Raw genomic sequence first — 13,328 nt, 5'->3', positions numbered from 1 at the left:
TGATGAAATTAACATTGGTAGTTTAGAGACCTAAACCAAATATATAAACAAATAACATAACTAAATTGTGATAAGATAATCCAATCTAATGTTTGTTATGAAATGAAAATCTTGTTTGATTTCGGAGAATGTGTCAATCAAAGAAATAAACCAACAGATGAGATTGAGATAAGGTAATCAAATTCAATGGTTGTTATGAAATGAAATCTTATTTTGTCTGATTTCATAGAAACAAACCAACGGATGAGATTGAGATAAAAGAGCCTACAACAGTACATAAGTGATGAAATTTAACTTTGTCAGAATTTGAATTTTTTTAGGTTAAAAAGTTCATAAATTAAAATTTAAGATAACAAGTCAAAAAATCAAGTTAAGAAAAATTAAGACAAAATAAATTTACCACATAATCAAATTACTCATAAATAAAATATATAACCTCATATAGAATCCGAAAAATGTATAACTCCTGATTGGAAGAGATTTTTTTTAGAGCTCCAAAATATCTCAGAGCTCAAAATTGAACTATCACTTTTCTAGCCCCTGTACAGAGCCCCTCGTTTGGGAATCGGGATGCCTCTCACAGACAACAAAGCTCAACATGGCTTTACTTCGTCATCTCTCTTTCCCCACTGAACAACTCCTCCCTCTCACACTCCGACCACTCTTCTCTCTCCACCTCTCTTTCCTCCCCCCTCTCTCTCTCTCCCAAACCCACACTTGTTCCTCCTCCTTCAGGGCCAAAAAGCTCGGAATTTCGTCCTTCAATTCTCCGCCGCCGCCCAAGACCAAGCTCTCGACGAAACCCCAGTCCTCGAGGCGGATCCCCTAGAGTTTTCCGACACAAGACTGCTTGCCCAGAATGTTCCATGGCATTGCACCCCGGAAGACATCCGTACTGTATTCGAGAAGTACGGCACCGTCATCGACGTTGAGGTTGTCATTTTTCTCTGGTTTGAAGGAGAATTTTTTTTTTTTTGGGTATTGTGATTTTATTTGATGGGTTTTGATTGTTCTTGTCTTTTTTTTTCTTTTTTTTTTTTAAAATTTTTGTGGTGGTGTTAGCTTGCCATGTATGACAAGACCAGGAACAGGGGTTTGGCATTTGTAACAATGGGTTCGCCCGAGGAGGCTCGTACGGCTCTGGATAATCTCGAATCGTCTGTAAGTATATTCGGTTCTGTTATCTTATGTGAATGCTTGTGTTGTTGTAAGTTTAGTTTTGTGCTTGGTTTGGTCAGTTAGAAAGACTACTAGTTGGGAAAGTGAAATGAAATTTGGGAATTTTATAGTTTTTCGCTGTATGAGAGGTAGCGTTCTACTATTCTACTTGACTACTATTTTGTGTTTGTTTCGTTTCGTATTGGAAATTCGTTGCTCTCCAAAAATATAAGAAGAGAATTACTTTGGAGCTGAATTTATTGGTGAAATTCACTAGTATCCCTTCGACTTTAAGTTTAACCTCTGTTCCGTATTAGGCCCTTTATCTGGGAATGCAATTATTCATCTGATGGAGGTGGCACATGAGTACTAATTTGTTATCTTATTCCTAGAAGGGAGGTCTACTGTTTCATCTCTTCATTTGTAGATGATTAAAGTCATGCATTCAGTAACCGAGAGAGCATAAATGACAATCTCTTAGAGGCGTCCGACACCTCCAGAAACCAGTTAACTCCGTCATCATCGTCATCAATTCATTCCAAGACATCTATACATCGTCATCAATTCATTCCAAGACATCTATACGCCCTCATTCTTTCTCATGGCGTCATTATTTAGCATCATACCCTATCACACACTTACTTCTTTACCTTCTTCCACCTCTTCCATTGGTTTGTGATCTTCTTACCTTTGTTGAACATACCTTCAATTTGTGTTCAACCTGCAGAGCTACTCCAACATCAAATAACAAGGGATTGAGCTGGAACTATGGTGTACGGTACTTCTACTGTGCACATTTTAGTTTTTACTAGTTGTGGAGGTTGTGAAGGTTTCCTCATCCACTGGGTTTGTTCCTCTTCTTGTACCGAGACTTTTTGGTTGTAGGAGAGTCACAAAGTGGCAAATTTTGAAAACAGGAGAAAGCAAGAGAGGATTTAACATGAAGTTTTAAGGAGATGAGAACAGATATATGTTTCAATGGAATGATAGGGTGGTGAAGACTAGAAGATGTTTTAGGGAAAGGGAGAGGGAAGTAGTCAATGGAGGTAGTGCTGCCACCGTTTTCTCAATATTTGAGAAAATTTTCAACCTTCGCTTCTTTCCGTGATCTGTCCTCTCCTGATTTTTCCTGGAATACTCTGTATTGTATAATGATATCCCATACTTGTGATGTGTATGCATCAAAATATCGTGGAATGATTTCCCATATTTAAGATGTATGCATTGCTTTTTGAAGAAAACAAAGTCCTAGATGTGGAGAACAAAAGATTACGGAGGCTATACCAGAAGGAAAGAAATCATTCTGCGTCTGGTGGAAAACATATCGACAATGCATCAGCAAATATGAGACAAGGGGCAAATAACAGCTTTGACCCGTTTGTTCTATGTGTTAATCTGCTCTAACATATGCACTGTTTCTCCGTTGCAGTCAAATAAGCGCAAATCAAGCTCTAACATAAGCAGCCCAATTCAAGTGAAGATTGATTTTAGTGAGCAAGAAGCAGCAAGACAGCCCCTATCACCCTTGCGCTCTAACTCCCCTAACTATAGAACCTATAAGAAGTAGTAAATTTTTCTTTCTTCAAACAGTCCCATTTGTACCTTGTGTATTCAGTATACCTTATGATTGGGGTTAAGATACAGAGTTCGGAATGACTAACAGTTTGATTGTAAGAATCATTTGCTAAGTCTTTTAGTAAATGGTTGGGGATTTTTCTTTTGAAAGGCGATGCCAAGTTCTCGCCTTCACAGCTTCGGTAACTTGTAGGGATGCAGAAGTTACTTTCAGTTGTGAAATTGTTTGCGGTTAGAATGTTCTTGTATCTTACTATCGCCTAGTTGCGTGATGCGATATGCGTGTATATATTTCTTCAAAAATTTGTTCAGAAACAGGTGTATTTCCGACAACGTTCTCAACCTGTTCATGTTCTTGTATCATACGAAAACCACAAAACTAATAGATAGAGAAGTTTAACTAACTGTGAGTTTGTCATGTCACTATTATAGTACTAGATGAAGGGAATTTTAACGTAACACTTCCTCGTATACTGTATTTGTGTTGACCAAATTGCTGTAAAATTGCATACAAATTATGGAGCTGTTGCAAATGGCTATCAAGGAATTCCAAGACCCCTTCACAAATTATAACACCTCTGCCTCACATAACATCTTCCTCGTATACTAAACTCACCCCATACTCCAGCTCTCCCAGTCTACCGTAGACCTCACGCTCAAATGAAAATTCAAGCTCACTGATATTCTGCCACTCATTGCCAGTAAAGAATTCATGCAGTGGAAGGAAGAAGAACAAAAGTTGGCGCGTCTTTATACGACTGTATCCCTCCTGGGCCATTAAACATGCTTTTCCATTGATGCTCAGTTTTATGTTACTCGTATCAACATGTATCCTTTGGAAGACTCCACACACCGCAAATCCCTTTAACTTATGATCACTAGACCACCCTGGATGCAGCTCCACACTGATTGACATTCCCACACTTCTGTGATTGAAACACGCTGGAATTTCACTTCCAGGAACAACAAACTTGCATCCTAAACCAGGACGTTCTGTACTCGTGCAAGCTTGCATCTCCACACGCTTGAAACAGTTAGCAAAAAGTCTATTCACGTCTAGACGAGCTGATTCCAATGCCACGCAATCGTAAGCTTCAACAAAGGATATTGTAGAAGGAAGCCCTGGGATTAATGTTTGAAGACTGTAGCATCCAGACACACCAAGGTATTCAAGTTAGGAAAGTTGACAAATACTCATGGATAAGCTAGAAAAATCATTTCCACCTAGATCCAAATACCTTAATGATTACTCATGGATGGGCAGCCGATATCATTTGGAATTCCTCCCAAATTATTGCAATTACTTAGACTCAAGTGCGTTAAAGATTGCAAACCAGATAAAGAAGGCAGTTCAATTATAGCAGTTCGACTCACATCAAGCCGTTCCAAACTCTCAACATGGCCCAAATCTTCTGGCAATTTTTTAAGCCTCGAGCAACCATAAACATCAAGAACTTTCAGAGACTTTAAGCCAGAAAAACTTCTTGGAAGACGTGCAAGGTTTTTGCAACCAAGCAACCTCATAACCTTAAGTCTTTCAAGCGTCCCCACAGATTGGTCAACTTCATACAATTGGCTGCAACGTAAAAGAATCAGACGCTCAAGATTTGGCAGACCTCTGAAGTCTGGGGTTTCCACAAGATTTGGACAGTGAGAAAGATTAAGGATTTTCAAATTGTATAAATGCTGTTATCAAGTGAAAACATAGCAAAATTAGCTTCGCATGATATTAATGTAGGTAATAAAAATCAATAAGTGAGAGAAGTACCTTTATTCCCTTCCAAAGATGTTCAAGGCGACTACGAATCATGTGAAGTTCCACTAGATACTCTGGACAGAAAGATGATGGCAAAGTTTTTAGAGGAAAGTTGTGCCATTCAAGAAACAGCAAACTATTGGGAAGATATTCAAGCCCGTTAGGGAGGTTCGTATCATATAGCTTGAGGAATCTCAGTTTTTTCATCATTGAAAAGGATTTAGCATTCACTTGGACTGCTCCTTGCTCATCTGCGTCCATGATTATACATTCAATTGTTTCTGTTCCCTAGTCAACATGAATAGATTCTAGGTCATAACATAAGCAAAGCAGTAACCAGTACAACACCATGTTGTATACAAGACATAATAGCAACTAGCAATCCAATTTACTATTTTAATAAAAGCCTCTTACTGTATTTTCGCTCAGGACACGATTGATGTCAGCATTACGCCACAACCTGCTACGCTTGCCTAGATCATCAGGAGATTCTCGGCGGACAATTTCTCGACCCATTTCTTGGAGTAAATCATGCATCGATAGCGTGCCTTTTGAATTAACAGTTAACAGAGATTTCTCAATAAGGACATATATTCCAATATATGGATCTAAAGCACTAGCTTCAAGCGCCTGTCCTACTTCATCTTTGTCCTTCCCAATAAAGAAACATGCAATGTCTAGAAAAATTTTCTTCTCATCGTCATCTAGACCATCGTAACTTATTTTAAGTGTCTCAAAAACTTCTGAATTACAAATTTCTCTTAGTTTATCCAACGCACTGTTCCATGCACTTAAACCTCTTCCGTACAAAAAAGATCCCAAGACTCCAAGAGCTAGTGGAAGACCTTTGGCATAAATTACCACACGATTCGACAAATGAACAAAACTTGGTTCAGGGCAATCTTTCCTAAAGGCATTCCAGCTAAAAAGTTGAAGAGAGTCATCGTTATTGAGTCCTTTAACCTCAAACCGTCTCTCCACTCCGTGTTTAAGTAACAAATGCTCATCTCTAGTTGTAATGAGAACTCTGCTCCCCAATCCAACCCACTCTTGATTTCCAGCCAAATATTTTAATTGATGCAAATGGTTCACATCATCAAGAACTAAAAGAACCTTTTTGCCACATAGGAACCTGCGTATGATTGCTGCTCCATCTTGAACATCCAATATGTCATTTTTTTCCATCCCGATTTTATGAAGAAGTTGATTTTGCAGGTAAGGTAGACCACCTTTTTCAACAGTAGTTCTAACATCAGCTAGAAATATTTGGAATTCAAACACATGAGAGATTCTCTCGTACACAACTCTTGCAATAGTTGTCTTACCAATACCGCCCATCCCCCATATCCCAATAAAGAAACCATCATTCACCGTTGCATCTAAACACAAATCAATAATCGGTTTCGACCTTGACTGGATTGCAACAAACTTTGTCCATGCCATTGCATCTAAACACTTTTTCCATACCACTTGAACAATATCTTTGACAAGCTTTCCTTCAGACCTATGGAAAAGAATAGAGTTAGATATACAAGTTCCAAAATGTTTTTACTATTTTTTGCATTGAATCAAGTCAAAACACAACAATCACCCACCTATATATGATGTGCATTGTATAAGAGTTATCGAACTATAGATGGAATTCGTTTAATGGCATTTATAGCTATGTCCATTGTAATTTGTGATATAATTGGTTCTATTTCTATTCCTCAAACAGAAGTCACACAAGGGGTGTGGGTGTGTGTGTCATTATATAAGGACACGGTTGCGAGAAAAATCAAAACGTTACCAGTCCTTTGAATCCCACCCAGAGAAATTTGCCACTTTCGTTAAAGCATATCTCCAACTTTCCACCACCCTTTCGTCAACCCTAGGGTTGTTTCCATATTTAATGAAGGCTTCTGCAAAACGTCCTGTTTGCTTTCGTACGTCAGAGGGATCAACATTATAAAAAATTGGCAGCACTGCTGCTCTTCCTTCCATGCACTTAAGAATATGTAAAAGTTCAGTCAAGCACCACGTTGATGATGCATAATTTTCTGAGAGAACGATGAGTGCAAATCTTGATCGTTCAATTGCAGTAAGAAGTAGTGCAGGAAGAGGTTCCCCTTTATGAAGTTTAGGGTCATCCATAGAAGTTATTATTCCTTTACTTTCCAATGCGGTGAGTAAGTGGTCTGTGAATCCCTTTCTAGTGTCTTCACCTCTAAAACTCAAATATACATCATATTTCCATTCAGAAGCTGAAGCAGGGAAAGGTGTACTGGTTTCTCCCGTACTCATCACCACGGTACTCCCAAGAGGATTCATCATCATTTTAAGACTTGCCTCTTGGATGTATAGTAGACGAGAAGTTTTCTTCTGTTATGTGGTTTCTCTACTGCATAGAAAACACAAAATATGAATGAAGCTTTACAAATACACTACAAAGTGGCAAACATCCGTTGTTTTCTATCTTTTTATTGCTGTTTGTGTCATGGCTTTATCTTGTTCGGAATACATGAGAAAGACCCCACACACACATTAATGTATAAATGGTAGTATTTTGGACATTGCCAATTCTAAACTACAACGGATATATACATGCTTTAAAAACATATCTGATCATGTTAGACATTAGTGTCTCTTTAACAGAACAACATCAACAACGAAATTTATTAATTAAAAATGAAAGAGCAAAAAATAGCTAGGATTTGGAAAAGTAAAGAAAACTGTTGTGTGAGAGCGAGGTTTGGGAGTTAATTGTACTGACCGGTGAGGTACCACTACTGAGCTAACAATGTTTTGTTGCTTAAAACAAATGGGTCGGTCAGATTCATTGGGACTTAATGAGAGACATAAAGACAGGAGGAACTTATTCGGTTTCCTATTGCAAGTCATCAAATTTATAGTGCACTAGACAGGGTTTGAATAAGTAGGAGCCCATTTGTTAAACTTTCCGTTTTTAGTTTTCATTTTTTGTTAGATACACAAGGGAAATACATGAAAGAAATGAGGATTAAAGAGTGGTGGAGGAATTGTTGTGACAACATGAACCTAAAAACTGAAATCAATTGTAAGTAGATGGGAAAAAGTGAAGTTTAGGCTTAGTTAACACTAGTTAATGGTGCCCGCGCATTGCTGCCGGATTAAAAATTGTATGAAAACTTACGTTTCAAACATGTAAATGATTGCTGTGACAGCATGAACCTAAAAACTGAAATCAATTGTAAGTAGATGGAAAAGAGTGAGGTTCAGGCTTAGTAAACAAATAAAACAGTGAATAAAAATACAACAGTGAATTAAAAATCCAATTTTCCTTGTTTACTTTCCTTTGTCTTCTCGCGTATTAAGCAAACAAATAAAACATTGAATTAAAAATACAATGATTAACTTATAATTAAAGCATTTGAAGTGTTATGCTTTTGGAATAACAAAACAAAACAACCCACACAGAATCTTACATTTTTCACAGATGAGCCTCGACTATCAAAGATGTCGTCTTGAAACCACTCCACCCTCCCGCCACAAACTTATAGGAATCCTAAATTCCTAATCCTGCATTAACCAAAATTCAAACAATTATTCAGATTCCTAATTAAAACTGCATGAACCAAAATCTTAGTAACATGAAGAAGAAAAATACTACTCACACAACAAAAATTGATAATATAAAAACCGAAATTCGTTTGAATGAACTCAAAAAACCAAAATCTTATAGGAGCTTCCTTTTGAGAATCTCAAACTCTAGCCATTTCAAAATAAGTTGTTCGTATTTCCTCGAATACATGCTAAATCTCTCTCTTAGTGCTCAAAATCCAAATGAGAACTTAAAATATACAAAACTACATTTAAGCTGAGGCTAAAATGCACTAAATACCACAATACAGCAAAACAAAGATGAATTCAACACCTTGAATGTGTAAATATTAATATCTCAAACCAATTTGAAACCTAATTTTCGTCCTGAAAAACTTTGATCTATAAAACCCATTGACAATTTTCAACAAAAAACAATCAATTTAGGAAAGCAAATACAATGCAGCAAAAGAGCTGTTCGATTTAGCTCCATTTAGTATGGCCAAAAGCTTGAAAAACAGCTTAGAAGCACAATTCCAAGTATTACCAAAAGCAAGCAACTTTGGGGCAAAGAGCCCACTTTCCCAAACTGAGCTTTAAGTTCATGCCACATGATTCAAATTAATTTATCACTAATCTAAGTTCTAAAATGGTAAAAGTGAGGAAATATACCTATCACCCTGCTCGCTGTGATCTGTGAAATCCAAGTTCCACTACAAGACCCTCTGCATAGCTGCGTAACTTCCGGTGATGAACACCCTGAGAAGGTTTAGAGTAGCAGCAGATAGGTAATAGGCTCTGATCAGTCTCTGATGATCTGGAGTACCATAATAATTTCCACCAAAAAATATACAAATATTTAAAGAAAATATAACTACTCTCTCAATTTTGCTGAGAAATATCTGCCACGCCATTAAATATTTCTTAAAACCTCTGTCTTCACTATCTATGTTGTATAAAAATTGGCAATAAAACCGTAAAAGACCTAATTAATTGATATATGTTTTCAGTAACCAAAAAGTTGCAATTTATTAAATTTCAGAATCCTTGACAAACTTCAATCATGACCGGTGAAGACACGTTCAACCCAGATGGGTCAACAGCAAATCCATGGGGACTTTGCAGTACGCATGAAGCGGAGGAAATTAAGTGCTTGGTGAGAGAAAAAAAAAAAACCAACCCCAACCCCAGATTTAGCAGATAAATGATAAATCACTCGATAAAGCTTGATTACTGGGAAGAAGGAATCTCTGAAAGAGAAACTCACCACTGCTATCACTGAGCCTCAGCACAGAGGCCTTCAAACGCTGAAAAGAAAACGAAATTAAATAACAAAAACGAAATTTGAACACAAAACCTAGCTAGCAACCTGCTAACGTTGCTCAACCTGGGTTCTGGGCGATTTGAACAGGGGCAACCTTAAATTGCTTGCCCTTCACACTTGAGCTATGGAAAATTAGCAGATGGTTTATAGTAGTGATTTTGATCATGATATGTAAAATTAACAACCACTGAATTTAATTGTGCCAATTAAGATGCAGAACAGGCAGAGGATCCTCTACAAAGATGCATTTTAAATACCTGCGGGGGAAGCTTCCTCTCAAGCTGCACGTATCTTCCTGCGGAAACTTGAAATATTAATTCATTTAAAAGCATTGATAATTAGGCGCACTGGGGCTGTTGGGTTGAATTATAAAAAAAAAAAGACAGACTTGCAATATTAATCAATATCTTTAGGAAGGAAGACCGATGACGGAAGCGTGGACTTAAAAGGGTAAACCGATCATTTTACTGTGGGAAAGCTTCCTCGCAAGCTCCTAGCGTAACCTCTTTTAAGACCGATGACGGAAGCGTGGACTTAAAAGGGTAAACCGATCATTTTACTGTGGGAAAGCTTCCTCGCAAACTCCTAGCGTAACCTTTTTTTTTTTTTTTTTTTTTTTTTTTTTTTTTTTTTTTTTTTTTTTTTTTTTTTTTTTTTTTTTTTTTTTTTTTTTTTTTTTTTTTTTTTTTTTTTTTTTTTTTTTTTTTTAAGAATATTACGAAATTGTTGTAGATCGAACTCGCAAACTCCTAGCGTAACCTCTTTTTTTTTTTTTTTTTTTTTTTTTTTTTTTTTTTTTTTTTTTTTTTTTTTTTTTTTTTTTTTTTTTTTTTTTTTTAAGAATATTACGAAATTGTTGTAGATCGAACTAATCTAGGAGATTAGAGAAACAAAGGGCCGGTGGCAATTAGAGAGAGGAGAGAGTGATTTAAATGTGAGGTATGTATGTATCACATCATTGTGCCTTTATTTATGGTGGTAGGATAGGTAAAAACATTTTCCTATATGATTACAACTCTTAATAGGTAATCAACTCTTAATAGAAACATAAGATACATTATCATATCTTCTATGATTTATACAATCATATTCATATTCTAAATATGATTGCAACACTCTCCCTTGAGTGTGTAAATACTTAACAAATTATCGCATCAGATCTTCAGCAGAGAATGTAGAATAGTTGGTGAAGTCATCGGCATAACGGGTGAACGCAAGTCTCAAATTTAAGAAAGTATGCATTTGTAGTAAAACTCACAAAACCTTACTATGGTAAAATCCAAGGTATGGGAAAAACCCATAGACTGAGGAAAAAAGTAAAAAGTATGCGTAATGTCTAAAACAAACGTCAAACAGGACGAAACTAATGAACTCAACAGAGTATGATCATCCCAGGATGGGTGCCTCATTAAAACCTCGTTCCAGTGGGAAAAATGCTTCTAATCGTAGGGAAAAAAGTACATTAAGATCAAGTGAGTATGTTTCTAGATACTTCCCCTGAGTTAGACATAACTTCTAAATAAGAGAACTACAAGCGATTCAACTCAGATAATTTAAACATGCTGATTCCTTAGACAAGCTTCTGAAAAGTAGACTTGGGCAATAACTTGGTGAAGAGATCAGCCAGATTGTCCTAGGAACGGATTTGCTTGACTTCAATGTTCTGATACTACTGTTGTTGGTGTGAGTAAAAGAACTTTGGCGCTATGTGCTTAGTGTTGTCTCCCTTGATGTATCATTTCTTTAACTGCTCAATACATGTTGCATTGTCTTCAACGATTGTCATAGGAAAGTCAACGACAGATGTAAGACCACTAGGGCTTTAAATACGTTCCATGACTTCTCTCAGCCAAAAGCACTCACACGATGCTTCATGCAGAGCGAGAATCTCAGCATGGTTTGACAAAGTCGCAACTAGCGTTTTCTTGGTAGATCTCCAAGATATAACGGTGTCTCTAACAGTAAAGACATAATCCGTTTGAGAACGTGCCCTATGTGGATCAAACAGATATCTAGCATTTGCGTAACCAATAAGGTGGGAATCATTTTGAGTACCATAAGGGGCAGTAACACTTGAAGATTCGCGGGTATAGAACAATCCCAAATCCGTTGTACATTTGAGGTAGCGGAAAATGTCTTTAACACCATTCCAGTGTCTGTGTGTGGGCGCATTGCTGTATCTAGCCAAAAGATTAACAATGAATGAGATGTCGGGTTTAGTGCATTGAGTCAAGTACAATAAAGCCCCAATTGCACTTAAGTACGAAACTTTGGGTTCCAAAATATCTTCCTCATCCTCCTTTGGACACAAGGGATCTTGTTTAACATTTAGAGTCCGAACGACCATAGGTATACATGAAGGCTTCGCTTTATCCTCATTAAAAAGTCGCAACACCTCCTGGGTGTAATTTGATTGATGTATTAGGATTCCATCCGAACAATGCTCGATCTCCAAGCCTAGGCAATATAGAGTTTTCCCAAGATCTTTCATTTTAAAACCGATTTCAAGTGCGTAGCAATTTCTTCAAGCTATGTGGGAATTCTGATGAGGTTCATGTCATCGACATAAACTGCAACGACTGCAAATCCGAAATGTGACTTCTTTATGAACACACATGGGCATAATTCGTTGTTCACATAACCCTGACTTGTCAAATAAATATTCACTCAGACGGTTATACCACATTCACCTAGATTGTGTCAATCCGTAGAGTGACCTCCTCAACCTAATTAAGATACATTCTCATATCTTCTAGAATTTACACAATCATATTCCTATTCTAAATATGACTGCAACACTCCCCCTTGAGTGTGTAAATACTCAACAAACCATCGCATCAAATCTTCAGCAGAGAAGGTAGAATAGTTGATGAAGTCATCGGCACAACGGGTGAACGCGAGTCCCAAATTTAAGAAAGTATGCATTTGTAGTAAAACTCACAAAACCTTGCTATGGTAAAACCCAAAGTATGAGAAAAACCTATAGACTAAGGAGAAAAGTGAGAAGCATGCATAATGCCTAAAACAAGCGTCGAATAAAATGAAAGTAGTGAACTCAACGGAGTATGATCATCCCAGGATGGGTGCCTCATTAAAACCTCGTTAGGTAGCAAAAACCCAGTGGGAAAAATACTCCTAATCGTAGGAAAAAAAAAGTACATTAAGATCAAGTGAGTATGCTTCTAAATACTCCCCCTAAGTTAAACATAACTTCTAAATAAAAGAACTACAATCGATTCAACTCAGATAATTTAAGCATACCGATTCCTTGGACGAGCTTCTGAAAAATAGACTTGGGCAATGACTTGGTGAAGAGATCGGCTAGGTTGTCCTGGGAACAGATTTACTTGACTTCAATGTTTTGATGTTGTTGTTGTTGGTGTGAGTAAAAGAACTTTGACACTATGTGCTTGGTGCAATCTCCCTTGATGTACCCCTTCTTTAACTGCTTGATACATGCTACATTGTCTTCAAAGATTGTCGTACGAAAGTCAACGTCAGCTGTAAGACCACTAGTGCTTTGAATATGTTCCATGACTTCTCTCAACCAAAAGAACTTACACGATGCTTCATACAGGGCTAGAATCTCAGTATGGTTCGACGAAGTCGCAACTAGCGTTTGCTTGATAGATCTCCAAGATATAGCAGTGTCTTCAACGGTAAGGACATAACCTTTTTAAGAACGTGCCCTATGTGGGTCAGACAAATATCTAGCATTTGCATAACCAATAAGGTGGGAATCATTTCAAGTACCATAAGGGGCGATAATACTCAAAGATTCGCGGGTATAGAACAATCCCCAATCCCAAATCCGTTGTACCTTTGAGGTAGCAGAAAATGTCTTTAACACCATTCCAGTGTCTGCATGTGGGCGCATTGCTGTATCTAGCCAAAAGATTAACAGCGAATGAGATGTCAGGTCTATTGCATTGAGCCAAGTACAATAAAGCCCTAATT

The 13,328-nt window shown here is 37.3% G+C and overlaps 2 pseudogenes; one reads left to right on the top strand and one right to left on the bottom strand.

Moving 5' to 3' along the window:
• The first annotated feature begins 573 nt into the window (after positions 1-573).
• LOC137727123 (28 kDa ribonucleoprotein, chloroplastic-like) overlaps positions 574-13,328 on the top strand; it is a 29,977-nt pseudogene continuing 17,222 nt past the window's right edge.
• LOC137741223 (disease resistance protein RUN1-like) lies at positions 3,317-9,727 on the bottom strand (annotated as a pseudogene).

This window comes from Pyrus communis, chromosome 1 (genome assembly GCF_963583255.1).
Source record: "Pyrus communis chromosome 1, drPyrComm1.1, whole genome shotgun sequence".
Lineage (NCBI taxonomy): Eukaryota > Viridiplantae > Streptophyta > Magnoliopsida > Rosales > Rosaceae > Pyrus > Pyrus communis.
This window is presented reverse-complemented; position numbering and strand designations above follow the sequence as displayed.